A 17,226-nucleotide genomic window follows, 5' to 3' on the forward strand; every position below is an offset into this window, starting at 1 on the left:
ATGTAATATCTGGAGGTTATATCAGTGCTGGAGCGTTATAAGAGGAGATCAGTCACATATGATGTAATATCTGGAGGTTATATCAGTGCTGGAGCGTTATAAGAGGAGGAGATCCGTCACATATGATGTAATATCTGGGGGTTATATCAGTGCTGGATCATTATAAGAGGAGGATATGTCACATATGGTGTAATACCTGGTGGTTATATCAGTACTGGAGCGTTATAAGAGGAGATCAGTCACATATGGTGTAATACCTGGTGGTTATATCAGTGCTGGAGCGTTATAAGAGGAGATCAGTCACATATGAAGTAATATCTGCAGGTTATATCAATGCTGGAACGTTATAAGAGGAGATCAGTCACATATGATGTAATATCTAGAAGTTATATCAGTGCTGGAGCGTTATAAGATGGGGATATGTCATATATGATGTAATACCTGGTGGTTATATCAGTGCTGGAGCGTTATAAGAGGATATCAGTCACATATAATGTAATATCTGGGGGTTATATCAGGGCTGGAGCGTTATAAGAGGAAGATATCAGTCATATATGATGTAATATCTGGAGGTTATATCAGTGCTGGAGCGTTATAAGAGGAGGAGATCCGTCACATATGATGTAATATCTGGGGGTTATATCAGTGCTGGATCATTATAAGAGGAGGATATGTCACATATGGTGTAATACCTGGTGGTTATATCAGTGCTGGAGCGTTATAAGAGGAGGATATCAGTCATATATGATGTAATATCTGGAGGTTATATCAGTGCTGGAGCGTTATAATCAGTCACATATGATGTAATATCTGGGGGTTATATCAGTGCTGGAGCGTTATAATCAGTCACATATGATGTAATATCTGGGGGTTATATCAGTGCTGGAGCGTTATAATCAGTCACATATGATGTATACATTGGAGATTTCTGGGTGTCACTTTCTCTCCCCACTACCGTTATGGCTGGTAACAGGGAAAAGCCTTTCTCTCCTGTGCCTGAGATGTATGTAAAGTAAATTATAGCTGAGTTGTGTTATGTGAATGATCCCTCCAGTGGGGATTTGCAGGAAGTGTGATGATGTGGGATTTCCGTGCTGCTCCTGTGTCTTCCCGCTGCTTCGGTTCATGGAACCTACAAGTGACAGTGTGAACTGTGTCACAGGGGAGAAGCGCGTTTCACAGCCTCCATCCCATCAGATCCTCGGCCTGCTATGGCCGCCGTGGTGTACAGTGGGGTCTCAGAAGGCGTCCTGCTAAATAACGTATAGCACTGAGAACTATGGATGCAGGATATGGCGGTATATTGTCAGGTGACATTGTGCTGTATTATTAGTTCTCTGTCTTCTATGTGTCCTGCTTCCCGTTGTCTTTTTTGTAGGATTACCAAATGCTGCTATATACAGCACAGCGCACGTAGTACCACTATATAATAGTAAGAAATACTAAGTACTTCCATATAGAATGATCCTATATAGGGCAAATCTTATTAATACCACTATTCACCTGTAAAGAAATCCTTCCTGGGGTTGGGGTTATTGCCTGGGTGGGCTCCGTAAGGATTGCTGGACAGGTCAAATAAAACGGTTAAGGTGATACATGACTGAAAGATCAGACTACACTACACATATTGGGGGTCATTTACTAAGGGCCTGATTCGTGTTTTCCCGACGTGTTACCCGAATATTTCCGATTTGCGCCGATTTTCCCTGTATTGCCCCGGGATTTTGGCGCACGCAACGGAAATCGGGGGGCGTGGCCGAGTGAAAACCTGACGGATTCGGAAAAACCGCTGCATTTAAAACAAAAAAAGGGTCGCTTGGGACGCGCTTACCTTCACTTGGTCCGACCCGGTGAATTCCAGTGCGTTCCAGTGCGTTCTGCCCCATTGGGGCTCATTTACTAAGGTGCTTGCACCACTTTTACGTCAGACTTTGCACGTTCTTTTATGTGCAAACTAATTGCACATGTATTTAAGAAGTGTCAGCTCCACATGTGCGACAATTTCGTCACTGAAATGGGCGTTCGGTACACATTCAGACCGTGCACCACATGTTAAAGGTGCACCAAAAAAAAGTTGGTGCACTCTGTCGGGGCAGTGTGTGTGTGGGGGGGGGGGGGCAGATTCAGGAAGAACGTGCACCAGAAATCATGCAGTTTGCACTGTTTTTAGTTAATGTGCACCAATGCGCCACATTTATCAGGACTAGTGCAGTCTGTACTATATGCAGTGACCTGTGTAGTGCGTAGGGGGCGCCAGATTCATCAAAACTGCTGCTCGTTCTCCATGAATCTGGCGCCCCCTACGCTGCTCGGGAAGTGGGCACTATTTTTTTGGGGGTGCACTTTGTTCATGGTGCAGAAATGTGGCTCAAGCTCGGACTAAGCAGTAACAGCCCTTTAGCTGCACATTTTTCTGTCTTGTCGGACACAGAGCGGCCGCGATGCAAAACTGGCACAGACACTTTATAAATACTTGGACAAGCAGTTTGCACATTGATCAAACCCATTATCAAATCTGCTACCTTTTTAGATATATTGTAGAACATTACTGTAGCGCACAGCAGGGGGCTCCCCTCCTGGGGTCTCATGGGGTGGAGGTCTTCAGCGGTTACATTCTATCACATCCAGTCTAATCCGTTACAATGTGTCTCAATTTTGCAGTTTGTAGCAGATATGTTAAACCTGAGGCTCAGTGATCCGTACAGCCCGGATTTTAGGAGAACGCCTTTCATCTCTATTATTTTAAGCCGGCGTTTTCCCCTCTCTCATAAATTTTAATGAGGGTCTTTTTCTCTTTATTGCATCCGCGGTTATTCCTTCTTGCTGTATCTCCCCCTCCCGCGGCCTTAAAAAGGGAGACGGTAATTACTGCGCCGCGTTCTCCAAGCTGAAAGAGCAAATTCTATGAAAGGAAAGTACAGACCTGGAGCACCTGTCACCATTAAAGGGCACGTCCACCCCCTACATACTGCACTCAACTGTGCCGGAGGCTGGCAGTAGCCTCGACTTCTCCCCTGCTAACTGGCTGATAACAGCGGACAACGGATTAAATTGTACTCCTAACAAGTGGCAAAATACCAAAAATCCAATGCTAGAGAATTTATCTTTTCACAAACTTTCCATAAATCACTGCCGCATTGTGTGTGTCCAGAAGTTTTCCCTGCTGCAATCTCTGGCCCAGATTTATCAAACTGGCGGCGCCAATTTTCTGGGGCACTTTGCACATAAATACATGTGCCAACTGCTCACTCGCATATTTATAAGGTGTCTCTGCCTATTGGCGCGTGCACGGGGCTCCAGATTATTGAAACCTCTGCACATTTTGCCTCAGTTGTCTCTGAGCTGGTGACTAGCTGCTATCATGTTTCCCAAGGAGAATCTGCTCCATAACTCTCCTCAATCACCCAGAAGCTCCAGCAGGATCATACAGGACATTATAGAGAAATAGTTACTAGATCTGATGGAAATAAAACACTTGGGGTGAGATAGAAACTTCCTTTAACTCCAGTAGTCTCTTTCTGTACCTCGGTCTCTCCTCTATCACTCAGAAGCTCCAGCAGGAACATATAGGACATTCTAGAGAAGTATCCACCTGTATAGGAATAAAACACTTGGGGTGAGATAGAAACTTCCTATAACTCCAGTAGTCTCTTTCTGTACCTCTGTCTCTCCTCTATCACTCAGAAGCTCCAGCAGGAACATATAGGACATTCTAGAGAAGTATCCACCTGTATAGGAATAAAACACTTGGGGTGAGATAGAAACTTTCTATAACTCCAGTAGTCTCTTTCTGTACCTCTGTCTCTCCTCTATCACTCAGAAGCATCAGTAGGATCAGATAGGACATGAGAAGAGAAGTACTGACCTGTATAGGAATAAAGTACTTGGGGTGAGATAGAAGCCTACTGTCTGTGTCTATCACTCGGCTCACTTCTCCCCCTCCTCCATAGACTTCCATGGCGATGCAGTTTGTGTTTCTCTAGCATGAGAGATTATACAGTATGGGGTTAGTAAGTGGGAGTAAGTGGGATGGAGCCTTATTATTATTTGGGTTCAACAAAGTGTCAGAATGGGTGGAGGAAAAGATAGTGGGCGGGGCTTAACATATACATAGGTGGGCAGCATGGTGGCTGAGTGGGTAGCACTTCTGCCTTGCAGAGCTGGAGTCCTAGGTTCAAGTCACAACAAGGTCAACATCTGCAAAGAGTTTGTATGTTCTCTCCGTGTTTCCGTGGGTTTCTTCCAAGTCCTCCGGTTTCCTCCCACACTCCAAAGCATACTGGTAGGTGATTAGATTGTGAGCCCCATTGGGGACAGGGAGTGATTTGGCAAAGCTTTGTGCAGCGCTGCGGAATCTGTGTGCGCTATATAAATAAATAATTATTATTATTTTGCACAGCAAACTCTCTGTGCCCTCTACTAGTTGGTAGGTGCTGGGATACTGCCGCTTAACTGTTGTGGTTCCTAGTATATATATATACTGCTGTATTAGGATCCTTTTCACCCTGCATCTATGAGATGGAAGAGCACCCGGCAGCATCTTATTATCCATCCAGAGGAAATAATCACTTTGTATAAATCACAGCGCTGCACGTTATAATGGACGGTAATTATTATCGCTATCGAATTACAAAGAACGATTTGGCAGAGAGGGAATGTACAAGGCCACAGCGCAGCATCACGTGTACAAGGAGCGGGACTGAGGAGATGAGGGATGGAAGCACTTACCCCAAACATAACAATAATAACACACAGCATTCTTCAGGTGGAATGTTACCCGAGGGACGGCGATATAATACCGCAACATTTATAGAAGGAAATTCGGGCCGCATATCTGATGGCAAAGTGTATGACTTATTATCAATGATTACTGAGCAACTATACAGCAGTACATAGGGGGCAGTATTATAGTAGTTATATTCCTGTACATAGGGGGCAGTATTATAGTAGTTATATTCTTGTACATAGGGGGCAGTATTATAGTAGTTATATTCCTGTACATAGGGGGCAGTATTATAGTAGTTATATTCCTGTACATAGGGGGCAGTATTATAGTAGTTATATTCCTGTACATAGGGGGCAGTATTATAGTAGTTATATTCCTGTACATAGGGGGCAGTATTATAGTAGTTATATTCCTGTACATAGGGGGCAGTATTATAGTAGTTATATTCTTGTACATAGGGGGCACTATTATAGTAGTTATATTCCTGTACATAGGGGGCAGTATTATAGTAGTTATATTCCTGTACATAGGGGCAGTATTATAGTAGTTATATTCTTGTACATAGGGGGCACTATTATAGTAGTTATATTCCTGTACATAGGGGGCAGTATTATAGTAGTTATATTCCTGTACATAGGGAGCAGTATTATAGTAGTTATATTCCTGTACATAGGGGGCACTATTATAGTAGTTATATTCCTGTACATAGGGGGCAGTATTATAGTAGTTATATTCTTGTACATAGGGGGGCACTATTATAGTAGTTATATTCCTGTACATAGCGGGTAGTATTATAGTAGTTATATTCCTGTACATAGGGGGCAGTATTATAGTAGTTATATTCCTGTACATAGGGGGCAGTATTATAGTAGTTATATTCCTGTACATAGGGGGCAGTATTATAGTAGTTATATTCCTGTACATAGGGGGCAGTATTATAGTAGTTATATTCCTGTACATAGGGGGCAGTATTATAGTAGTTATATTCTTGTACATAGGGGGCACTATTATAGTAGTTATATTCCTGTACATAGGGGGCAGTATTATAGTAGTTATATTCTTGTACATAGGGGGCAGTATTATAGTAGTTATATTCCTGTACATAGGGGGCAGTATTATAGTAGTTATATTCCTGTACATAGGGGACAGTATTATAGTAGTTATATTCTTGTACATAGGGGGGCACTATTATAGTAGTTATATTCCTGTACATAGGGGGCAGTATTATAGTAGTTATATTCTTGTACATAGGGGGCAGTATTATAGTAGTTATATTCCTGTACATAGGGGGCAGTATTATAGTAGTTATATTCCTGTACATAGGAGGCAGTATTATAGTAGTTATATTCCTGTACATAGGAGGCAGTATTATAGTAGTTATATTCCTGTACATAGGGGGCAGTATTATAGTAGTTATATTCCTGTACATAGGAGGCAGTATTATAGTAGTTATATTCCTGTACATAGGGGGCAGTATTATAGTAGTTATAGTCTTGTACATAGGGGGCAGTATTATAGTAGTTAAATTCTTGTATATAGGGGGCAGTATTATAGTAGTTATATTCTTGTACATAGGGGGCAGTATTATAGTAGTTATATTCCTGTACATAGGGGGCAGTATTATAGTAGTTATATTCTTGTACATAGGGGGCAGTATTATAGTAGTTATATTCCTGTACATAGGGGGCAGTATTATAGTAGTTATATTCTTGTACATAGGGGTCAGTATAATAGTATTTATATTCCTGTACATAGGGGGCAGTATTATAGTAGTTACATTCTTGTACATAGAGGGCAGTATTATAGTAGTTATATTCTTGTACATAGGGGCAGTATTATAGTAGTTATATCCTTGTACATAGGGGGCAGTAGTATAGTAGTTATATTCTTGTACATAGGGGCAGTATTATAGTAGTTATATTCTTGTACATAGGGGGCAGTATTATAGTAGTTATATTCTTGTACATTGGGGGTAGTATTATAGTAGTTATATTCTTGTACATAGGGGGCAGTATTATAGTAGTTATATTCTTGTACATAGGGGGCAGTATTATAGTAGTTATATTCCTGTACATAGGGGGCAGTATTATAGTAGTTATATTCCTGTACATAGGGGGCAGTATTATAGTAGTTATATTCTTGTACATAGGGGCAGTATTATAGTAGTTATATTCTTGTACATAGGGAGCAGTATTATAGTAGTTATATTCTTGTACATAGGGGGCAGTATTATAGTAGTTATATTCTTGTACATAGGGGGCAGTATTATAGTAGTTATATTCTTGTACATAGGGGGCAGTATTATAGTAGTTATATTCTTGTACATAGGGGTCAGTATAATAGTATTTTTATTCCTGTACATAGGGGGCAGTATTATAGTAGTTACATTCTTGTACATAGAGGGCAGTATTATAGTAGTTATATTCTTGTACATAGGGGCAGTATTATAGTAGTTATATCCTTGTACATAGGGGGCAGTAGTATAGTAGTTATATTCTTGTACATAGGGGCAGTATTATAGTAGTTATATTCTTGTACATAGGGAGCAGTATTATAGTAGTTATATTCTTGTACATAGGGGGTAGTATTATAGTAGTTATATTCTTGTACATAGGGGGCAGTATTATAGTAGTTATATTCTTGTTCATGGGGGGCAGTATTATAGTAGTTATATTCCTATACATAGGGGGCAGTATTTTAGTAGTTACATCATCTATAACTCAGGGTCTGGGCGGGGGAGGGGTGGGTATGACTTGTGATGACTTTTAGGTAATAGGTTCTTGTTCTGGTACCTGGACACTTGTCCTCCGGTGATACACAGCCGCACGTTCTTTCTTTATTCTTCTTTCTTCCCTCATCTTCTTTTATGTTCTCGGATCAATGTTGCGCTTCATCCCCGGCGGATATACAACTTGTGTTCATGTTTCCCTAACACCAAAATCAATGCTGCAAAGAAGCAACTGCCCAAAAATCAGGAGAACAAATCTGTAATCTTCTCCCTGACCACAGCAACGTCTTACAAATAACATCCATTAGTCCTGTAGTTCACGGCTTTTGGGAGCGTTGGGTGACAACCAATGTGGCCTCCATTACAGACCTTACAGTGACCGCTCTGTAGTAGTAATGGACTCCCCATAGACTGTGTGACCTCACTGGAGGTCATGGTAGGAGCAGGGTAAGGGCTATGGACACCACAACGTTCCTCATTCCTTCTCTCCAGCTTTGCCCATAAATTCTCCTTCAGTCTGGCAGTAACTTTGGGTCATTGTCCATTTGGAAGCCCCATTTGCCCCCAAGCTTCCTGGTGATGTCTGGAGATGGTTCTCAGTATTTGCCAATGCCCTTTCCTCATGATGAGCCCCAGTCCCTCCATATCACAGTTCTGATGATGATCTCCGGCTTTTCCCTTTTTCCTCCAAACGTAACAATAGTCATTTGCAACCATTAATCTTTTTCCTGCTCCTGGCTTCTTCCTAGCAGATTGACCTTTCAGCCCATGTGGCTACAGATCATGTGTCACTGCTGATAATGACACCCTCTTACCAGCTTCAGCGTCTTCACAAGGTCTTTGGCTTTTGGTCTTGGGTTGCACATCCATCTCTGGGACACAGAACCAGTTTTCCTGAGCGATAGATTGGCTGGACATCCCATCCTATTTGTGTATAATTATTTTTTTACAATAAAACAAGGCACTTTCTGGTTTCTGGAAATTGCACCCAGGGATGAACCAGACTTGTGCAAGCCCACAATTCTCTTTCTGATATCTTTAGACTGATTTCTTCAGACTTTCCCATCATGTTATACAAAGAAGCAGTGTGTTTCAGGTGCGCCTTTAAATACAACCACAGCGGTGTCTCTAATTAACTCAGATGTTGCCAATAAACCGATCAGAAGCTTCCAGAGACATGAGAAGATCCTATAGGCCGCCCCAAATTGTTTAAGGCTGCGGCTAGCACACAGGGGGTGGTTTTCGGTTCCTTGCGCCATGAACGCAACGCTAGTGGAACGTTTGACCGTGGCCTTGGGGTGCAGTCACACATTGTTTTTCAGATGCAGTTTTTAATGCCCAAACCAGGAATGGAGTAAAAGTAGGAGGAGGAGCCGCACCTTTCAATTATTTGTCTCAACCCATCATGATAAAACACAAAGCATGTATTATTATGGCCCAAAATCAAGGACGTTTTTGCCTCTGGTTCACTCAATATTCAAAATTTATCAGCATGGCTGTGAACTAAAACTTATATTTTTATTAGATATACCTTAAAATATACAAAGGTCACAGGTTGTGAATTCTAAAAACAACAACAACAATCCGTACTATAGACGCCGACCTAGGCGACTATACTGATCACGACAACCCCCAACGGTTGTGGATCAAACAATGGGGATACCACGTACCTGCAAATCACGGTGCCATGCACCATACCATCCAAAAAATACCTTGCAAAGAGGAAATAAAAGATGGTTCTTACCACAACTGGTAATGGTCTGTAGTTGTGTCCAGTGGTCAGCTGTGCTGTTTCCAAAGTACGTGTATTGACGGGAGCATTAAGATGGTAAAGGACATACCTGTATATGTTAGATCCAAAAACGTCACGAACTGTAACAAGGCTACAACTGTCCCTGTCCCCAGGTGTGATTAGCTCCCGCCCTGACAAGGGCAGTCCCAATAACTTGCCCTAGTTTAGAAAAAAAAAAAAAAACACCCTGCATTCCCCTTCCCTGACGCGTTTCTTCCTGCTGTAGGTTCTTCAGAGGGATTGCGGTGGAATCAATAAAACATGGGGTCTCCAATGTAGAGGAGCATCCCTTGGGGTGTAGTAAATAGTCTGATAAACCCAAGTGTAGGGTCATCTACTGGGTCCCTGGTGTGGAGCCCCAGGCGTTGATCCCATCAGATAGGAATCAACGCCTGGGGCTCCACACCAGGGACCCAGTAGATGACCCTACACTTGGGTTTATCAGACTATTTACTACACCCCAAGGGATGCTCCTCTACATTGGAGACCCCATGTTTTATTGATTCCACCGCAATCCCTCTGAAGAACCTACAGCAGGAAGAAACGCGTCAGGGAAGGGGAATGCAGGGTGTTTTTTTTTTTTTTTTTTTTTTTCTAAACTAGGGCAAGTTATTGGGACTGCCCTTGTCAGGGCGGGAGCTAATCACACCTGGGGACAGGGACAGTTGTAGCCTTGTTACAGTTCGTGACGTTTTTGGATCTAACATATACAGGTATGTCCTTTACCATCTTAATGCTCCCGTCAATACACGTACTTTGGAAACAGCACAGCTGACCACTGGACACAACTACAGACCAATACCAGTTGTGGTAAGAACCATCTTTTATTTCCTCTTTGCAAGGTATTTTTTGGATGGTATGGTGCATGGCACCGTGATTTGCAGGTACGTGGTATCCCCATTGTTTGATCCACAACCGTTGGGGGTTGTGGTGATCAGTATAGTCGCCTAGGTCAACCCATCATGATCCACACCTGCTCCTGGCTTCAAAAGCTGCATCTGAAAAACTGAACGTGTGGACGCACCGAAAAGGAACAGTCATTTTAGTGATGTAAACTTTTGCATAAAAGTTTCTTAAAATTTCTGGCGTTTGGTAAATACAAATAATTTTGGTTCCCAATTCACATAAAACGAGAAAGGTTTATTCCGATTTCCTGTTGGATCCAGTTTGTAGGAATTTCTCCGCTTTGTGCTGGGAGTGGGAGGTTTTTCTCCGCTTCGTGTGGGAGAGGATTCTGAAACTACCTATTGCTGAGTAACCTGCATGAGAGGGCGACAATCAGCTGTCAGCGGGTGACAGCTTCATAATGCTGAAAGATGGCAGCTCCCTCATCCTACGGGGGATGGGGCGGATCCCACCACTCCCAGGGTAACCGTGGGCAGGTGGTTACACACTGATGTTTCTGGGATCTTTCGAATTTTTCACAATCCTTTTTAGAAATACGTACAGTTTTGAGGTGCTGAGCAGAGCTATGTGTCTCCATGGTAACAGACTGCAAGTGCACTGTGTGTAGTCTGATCTTACGTGTGACTAAACAGATGACAGACAGCAGACACGGGGACTACGTTCCTGGAGCTCTTAAGCGGTAAAGTCATGTCAAAGCAGAAGCTTCTGAAAGGGATGGTGTTGGACTATAACATTCATTATTACTTAGGGTCCGGGTCACAACTGCAGAATCAGAACAACTTGCTCAATTCATTCAAAGTGGGATTACAACTAACGTTCATCCTGCGCCGCCTGTTTCACGATTATTCATTCGAAGGGCTGTGTGGCAAGTCACTCGGGATCCTGCTGATGGTGCACCCGGTGGTAGATGATACCCATTCAAATTAATGGGTGACTTCAAGACTTTGTCCATCAGATCCACACTTTTCAATTGATCTCCAAGCATTCTACATCCCCCTATTTCATTCTAACATGGAACTTAGGATAACCTAGAAATGTATAGCATAACCTAGTAACACAGTGATATACCTGGGAGATGACATGTCTTTCTAATTGTGGACCATTCCTTTAAGAAGCCAATACATTCTGCATGTTTGTTAATTGCAACAATGTATTCAAATTTGGAAAAGAAAACAACTTTGTGATCTGTATTGGTTCAAAATATCCAACTGTTATGTGTACACAGCTGCTACATATCTTCATGATAACAGACTGCAAACTTACTGGGGCTTATTTACTAAGCGTCCGCGGACGCACTTTTGTCGGACTTTTTTGGGTTTTGCACGTCTGTGACAGATATTTAACAGGGGATTGTGTCGCACGCTGGCTTTATGTGACACAAATTAGGACAATCCCAATGATTCGGAATGAGCGCAGGATTTAACTTTCAAATTGTGTCGCAAAACAATGTACTTACATGCACCAGGAAGAAGAAGGTGAACTTGGACCTGAGCAGGGAAGCGACACATGCAGGATATCGGGCGCAGGATCTTAGTGACTCCCCGCACAGCGCATTATACACGGACAATGCACTTACATGCACCAGGAAGAAGAAGGTGAATTCCAGGGACCTGAGCGGGGAAGCGACACATGCAGGATATCGGGCGCACAATCTCAGTGACTCCCCGCACATTATACACGGACAATGCACTTACATGCACCAGGAAGAAGAAGGTGAACTCCGGGGACCTGAGCAGGGAAGTGACACATGCAGGATATCGGGCGCAGGATCTTAGTGACTCCCCGCACAGCACATTATACACGGACAATGCACTTACATGCACCAGGAAGAAGAAGGTGAACTCCAGGGACCTGAGCGGGGAAGTGACACATGCAGGATATCGGACGCACGATCCTAGTGACTCCCCGCACAGCGTATTATATACGGACAATGCACTTACATGCACCAGGAAGAAGAAGGAGAACTCCGGGGACCTGAGCGGGGAAGCGACACATGCAGGATATCGGGGCACGATCTTAGTGACTCCCCGCACAGCACATTATACACGGACAATGCACTTACATGCACCAGGAAGAAGAAGGTGAACTCCGGGGCCCTGAGCGGGGAAGTGACACATGCAGGATATCGGGCGCACGTTCTTAGTGACTCCCCGCACAGCGCATTATACACGGACAATGCACTTACATGCACCAGGAAGAAGGTGAACTCCGGGGACCTGAGCGGGGAAGCGACACATGCAGGATATCGGGCGCACGATCTTAGTGACTCCCCACACAACACATTATACATGGACAATGCACTTACATGCACCAGGAAGAAGAAGGTGAACTCCGGGGACCTGAGCGGGGAAGCGACACATGCAGGATATCGGGCGCAGGATCTTAGTGACTCCTCGCACAGCGCATTATACACAGACAAAGCACTCTCTGTGAACTCCTCTGGATGGGTAAGTAAATGAGCCCCAACATGTGTAGCGGCTGCCATTGTCTTCACAGAATATATAATTGACTTCCTATACATCTGAGCTGCAGCAGAGCTGGGTGTTTGCTCCAATAGAATCGGCGGAGTGTTCTGGATTTACAGCGCGGCCCCCATACAGGAGCACAAAGATAAATATGTATGCAAGAAGCCAGTGTGCAAATCCCTTTAATTTACAGCCCACATTAGACTCGGCTACTGTACAGCGTGTAATGCCCTGTGTGTGCGCTCAGAAGCGCGGAGATAATTGAGGCGTCTGGATATTTACGGCCTATTTGGGGAAGACTTTAAAAGGAAAACATTGTCAGCTTTTAAAGGGCTTTAGATTGTATTAAATATTGCTGAGGTGTGTATAACTCTGCTGCGGGGAAACTGCTGCGTACATTGCCGGCATATACCGGGGGCTATAACAAATTATAACATGAGGTCCATCCCGAAACCAATGACTTCTGCTGATTATTATTGGAATAATAATTTTATGCTGCGCTTATACGAACGTATGCCGCCAGGTGATCTGTGCTGGATAGGAGGAGGGGTAATCCGTCCTCTCGCTATTGGAAATAATGCAGCTTTGCCATAAAACAGACGAAGATAGAGCATGCTCTGTCCTTTTGCGGCTACAGAACTGTACATTGAGCAAGCAAATGTGCTCACTGGACCGGTCCATATGGATATTGTCATCTATGCCGAGCAAATGTACAGCCTAACACCTTACCCAAGATCTAATTATACAGTGTGCACTAGCTGCAAAGTGCTCACTGTAGGATGCTGGGAGATTTTAGCTCTGAAGCTCTGAGAATAGTGAGTGCAGCTCTGGAGTACTAAGATCACTAAGTTCGTGCACCCGATATCCTGCATGTGTCGCTTCCCCGCTCAGGTCCCTGGAGTTCACCTTCTTCTTCCTGGTGCATGTAAGTGCATTGTGCGTGTATAATGCGCTGTGCGGGGAGTCACTAAGATCCTGCACCCGATATCCTGCATGTGTCACTTCCCCGCTCAGGTCCCCGGAGTTCACCTTCTTCTTCCTGGTGCATGTAAGTGCATTGTCCGTGTATAATGCGCTGTGCGGGGAGTCACTAAGATCGTGCGCCCGATATCCTGCATGTGTTGCTCCCCGCTCAGGTCCCCGGAGTTCACCTTCTTCCTGGTGCATGTAAGTGCATTGTCTGTGTATAATGCGCTGTGCGGGGAGTCACTAAGATCCTGCGCCCGATATCCTGCATGTGTCGCTTCCCCGCTCAGGTCCCCAGAGTTCACCTTCTTCTTCCTGGGGCATGTAAGTGCATTGTCCGTGTATAATGCGCTGTGCAGGGAGTCACTAAGATCCTGCACCTGATATCCTGCATGTGTCACTTCCCCGCTCAGGTCTCCGGAGTTCACCTTCTTCCTGGTGCATGTAAGTGCATTGTCTGTGTATAATGCGCTGTGCGGGGAGTCACTAAGATCCTGCGCCCGATATCCTGCATGTGTCGCTTCCCCGCTCAGGTCCCCGGAGTTCACCTTCTTCCTGGTGCATGTAAGTGCATTGTCTGTGTATAATGCGCTGTGCGGGGAGTCACTAAGATCCTGCGCCCGATATCCTGCATGTGTCGCTTCCCCGCTCAGGTCCCCGGAGTTCTCCTTCTTCTTCCTGGTGCATGTAAGTGCATTGTCCGTGTATAATGCGCTGTGCGGGGAGTCATTAAGATTGTGCGCCCGATATCCTGCATGTGTCGCTTCCCCGCTCAGGTCCCCGGAGTTCACCTTCTTCTTCCTGGTGCATGTAAGTGCATTGTCCGTGTATAATGCGCTGTGCGGAGAGTCACTAAGATCCTGTGCCCGATATCCTGCATGTGTCACTTCCCCGCTCAGGTCCCCGGAGTTCACCTTCTTCTTCCTGGTGCATGTAAGTGCATTGTCTTGCGACGCAATTTGAAAGTTAAATCCTGCGCTCAGTCCGAATCAGTCGGATCGTCCCCAATTTGCGTCACATAGAAGCATCGCAGCTGTACCAAAAATCGATTGTGTGCATCAAAATCCCAGCGCAGACACCTGTTAAATACCTGTCCAAGTCATGTCATCCCCGAAAATGGCGCACAGTCCGACGAAAGTGAGCAGCACGACCTTTAGTAACTGTGACTCCACCAGCAGAATAGTGAGTGCAGCTCTGGAGTATAGACTGGGTAAGTATTTTATTTACACATTTAGTCATCCAGGTTCTACATGTAGTCTGTTACCATGGAGAGACAGGAGCAGTATGCAGGGTAGGGGATGTACAAAGCTTCTCCAGCTGGTATTAGAACAATACACTTGATGTAGTCTTATGCATTTATATGGAGGGAGGAGAATATATTTGGTCCATGACACATTTGTTACAGTTATGAGAATATATATATCAGGAATACATTATATACTTCAGGTGTCAGCTTCCTACAGGGCATGCTGGTACTTGTAGTACCACAGCAGTCATCTGCATGTGCAGGCTAAGTCCTTCTCTGTGTTTTCTTTCCATCATTGTGTAAGGAAGGCGGCAGTGGAAGAGTTAATGGCCCTTTGCTATTATTAGGAAGAATTCCAATAAGGAGGCAAGGAGCAAATAAACATCTTATTAATATTAATGGAAATTTCATTATCCGCCGGACAGAGAGGGAAGAATCAGACAGATGCAGAGAGCGAGGATTTCTCCCCTGAGCTGTCTCTCTCCACATCCCTGTCCTCTTTTTCTTTCATACACTCTACTGCTGTCTCTCCTGTCTCATCTCTCTCACTCTCTCTTGTACCCTGCTACTGTCTCTGCTGTCTCTATTCTCTTCCTCTCTCTTGTACCCTGCTACTGTCTCTGCTGCCTCTATTCTCTTCCTCTCTCTTGTACCCTGCTACTGTCTCTGCTGTGTCTATTCTCTTCCTCTCTCTTGTACCCTGCTGCTGTCTCTGCTGTCTCTTTTCTCTTCCTCTCTCTTGTACCCTGCTACTGTCTCTGCTGTGTCTATTTTCTTCCTCTCTCTTGTACCCTGCTGCTGTCTCTGCTGTCTCTATTCTCTTCCTCTCTCTTGTACCCTGCTACTGTCTCTGCTGTCTCTATTCTCTTCCTCTCTCTTGTACCCTGCTACTGTCTCTGCTGTCTCTATTCTCTTCCTCTCTCTTGTACCTTGCTCCTGTCTCTGCTCCCTCTATTCTCTTCCTCTCTCTTGTACCCTGCTACTGTCTCTGCTGCCTCTATTCTCTTCCTCTCTCTTGTACCCTGCTACTGTCTCTCCTGCCTCTATTCTCTTCCTCTCTCTTGTACCCTGCTACTGTCTCTGCTGTCTCTATTCTCTTCCTCTCTCTTGTACCCTGCTACTGTCTCTGCTGCCTCTATTCTCTTCCTCTCTCTTGTACCCTGCTACTGTCTCTGCTGCCTCTATTCTCTTCCTCTCTCTTGTACCCTGCTACTGTCTCTGCTGCCTCTATTCTCTTCCTCTCTCTTGTACCCTGCTACTGTCTCTGCTGCCTCTATTCTCTTCCTCTCTCTTGTACCCTGCTACTGTCTCTATTCTCTTCCTCTCTCTTGTACCCTGCTACTGTCTCTGCTGCCTCTATTCTCTTCCTATCTCTTGTACCCTGCTACTGTCTCTCCTGCCTCTATTCTCTTCCTCTCTCTTGTACCCTGCTACTGTCTATGCTGCCTCTATTCTCTTCCTCTCTCTTGTACCCTGCTACTGTCTCTCCTGCCTCTATTCTCTTCCTCTCTCTTGTACCCTGCTACTGTCTATGCTGCCTCTATTCTCTTCCTCTCTCTTGTACCCTGCTACTGTCTCTCCTGCCTCTATTCTCTTCCTCTCTCTTGTACCCTGCTACTGTTTATTCTCTCACTTAATCTTGTACCCTGCTCCTGTCTCCCCTGTCTCTTCTCTCTCTTGTTCCCTGCTGCTGTTTCTTCTCTTCTCTCTCTTGTTCCCTGCTGCTGTTTCTTCTCTTTTCTCTCTTGTTCCCTGCTGCTGTCTCTCCTGTCTCTTCTTTCCTCTGACTTTTGATTTTCTTCTCTTCTACCCCCTGGTTCCCCTTCCCTTTGCTTTTCCCACCTCCTGCCTTCTCTTTCCTTTTCCTGTTATTGTAACCTTTCCTCTACCACCCACTCTCTTCCCCCATTTTCCCCTTCTTCCTATCCTTCATCCCTTGCTTCCATCCTTTCCTCTGTACCTTTCCTCTGTATGATCCCATCTCCTTTTCTTATCTCCTTTCTTTCTGTTTTTTGCTCGGTCTCCTCTGACTGTCCATTGATCTCTTCCTTCCTCTGCCTGTTCTGTCTTTCTTTTTATCTTTTCTTCCATAGCTTTTACTATTTCTTACTTTCTTCCTTCTTTTCTTTTACCTATTTTATTCTTCCCCTCCAGCTGCATCTCATCACTCTTACGGTCTGTCATTTTTCTTCCTTTCTATTTTCTTCCTCTTTTTTCTTCCTCTCTTCTTGCTTTATCCTTCCTTCCTCTTCTTTTTTCTATACTCTCTATCTCCTTCTCTTCCCCCCCTTATCTGTGCTCTTTTCTATTTCCTTCTGTTCTTACTTTTATTTTCTTCCTCTTCCTTCGTTTCTTCTTCTCTTCTTGTTCCTTTCCTTCTCTCTGCCTTCTTTTTTC

The 17,226-nt window shown here is 44.4% G+C and overlaps 1 protein-coding gene across 6 annotated transcripts in view; it reads left to right on the forward strand.

Annotated features, from left to right (window-relative positions):
* Window positions 1-17,226, forward strand: part of GRIP2 (glutamate receptor interacting protein 2) — a 219,918-nt gene that overhangs the window by 138,569 nt on the left and 64,123 nt on the right. The gene's annotated exons all lie outside the window — the stretch shown is intronic.

The sequence above is a fragment of the Engystomops pustulosus genome, chromosome 10, assembly GCF_040894005.1.
Source record: "Engystomops pustulosus chromosome 10, aEngPut4.maternal, whole genome shotgun sequence".
In the NCBI taxonomy this organism is placed as follows: Eukaryota; Metazoa; Chordata; class Amphibia; order Anura; family Leptodactylidae; genus Engystomops; species Engystomops pustulosus.